We start from the raw sequence: 1,324 nt of genomic DNA, 5'->3' as shown, positions 1-1,324 counted from the left end.
GGCTCAGAACTTACTCTTTATTCATTGCATTGATATCATTGATGTGGTCTGGATAATTGTAAGGCTCCCTAAGATAGGCCTTCACTGTTGTGGGACACTGGTAATTAGGAACCAATGATGGATTAGCATTTTCAAATATTGATGTCTATGGTGACCAGTTTTCTTACTTTCTGTTTATCTCATTTACCTAGCCCTTCCAGAAAGAAAAAAAAAAAAGAGCCTTCGTATGTAAAGAAAATTGACATACATATACAAATGAAAACATGTGCATTTGTAAAGCAGAACAGGACAAAACTAACGTCAGTAATGATAATGTTCTTCAAATTTATGAAATCAGCGTTACCTATAATTGAACTGTCAATTCTCTTATTTTTCTTTTCATTATAATTTTATTCACTAGAATTGGTAAATTATTATAAATAATTAAATTACAATCTATATGAATTATTAAAATACCAACATAGAACAGTACTAATATAGCAGAATAAAAGCCCAAACACATGGCGTTGTTCAAGGCATTTGTCCTTTCTAGAAACCAGATGGATCTCATGTTAAAAGAGTAGGTGGTTCTTTGGGATAATTTCGGTAGTTCAAGAATCCCAATGAAGATGACATTCTTTGGGCATAATTCTGCACGAGTTATGGATAGTTTCTTTGCCTTTGGCTGGAATTCTGTCAGCTCATGAGATCATATTGGTTATCTTACACACAAGAAGCAGTGATTGAAAGCTTCATATCTTTGAGTGTAAGTGAGAAAAATATTTACTATATAATAGTGCCACTTATTTTATAGGAAAAGCCATAAGACAGGAATTGGATTGAGAATACAACAGGGGAAGTCAGAGACAATGAATGGAATAATTTTTGGTGGTAATAAGTTTGAGAAGATGCTTTTCTTCCCAGCACAGATACCCAAACAGTACCAAACAATACAGAAAAGATTAGCATGGCTCCTGCACAAAATATGACACACAAATTCGTGAAGTGTTCCATACTTTAAAAGAAAAAATTGAGAAGCCTAGAATGGGATTCCAAGGCTAATTCCAAATTCATTGCAACTTATTGTTTAAGTTTTTCAGTCATGTTTCTCATTCTAATGCAATTAATATTACTTCTTGCCACAATGATTGCACCTCAAATTGGACATATAAATAGAATGCATCCTCCCTCCCAAATATAGGCCTTGTTCTATATTTAGCTATATGACACAGATGTTATTGCAAATTAATGACATTAATCTTCATGTATAGTTCATGCAAATAAAGATTATGCATATTGGAATATAAATTATATTTGTTGGAGATTTAGCTAACTTCATCTTTTC

General features: G+C 32.6%; 1 non-coding gene across 1 annotated transcript; it reads left to right on the top strand.

The window, feature by feature from the left end:
* Positions 1–887: 887 nt before the first annotated feature.
* Positions 888–999, top strand: LOC125611813. Its single transcript, XR_007342052.1, has one exon. It is a non-coding gene; the product is annotated as a U6 spliceosomal RNA (small nuclear RNA).
* Positions 1,000–1,324: the final 325 nt, after the last annotated feature.

Source organism: Marmota marmota, unplaced genomic scaffold (genome assembly GCF_001458135.2).
Source record: "Marmota marmota marmota unplaced genomic scaffold, marMar, whole genome shotgun sequence".
Lineage (NCBI taxonomy): Eukaryota > Metazoa > Chordata > Mammalia > Rodentia > Sciuridae > Marmota > Marmota marmota.
This window is presented reverse-complemented; position numbering and strand designations above follow the sequence as displayed.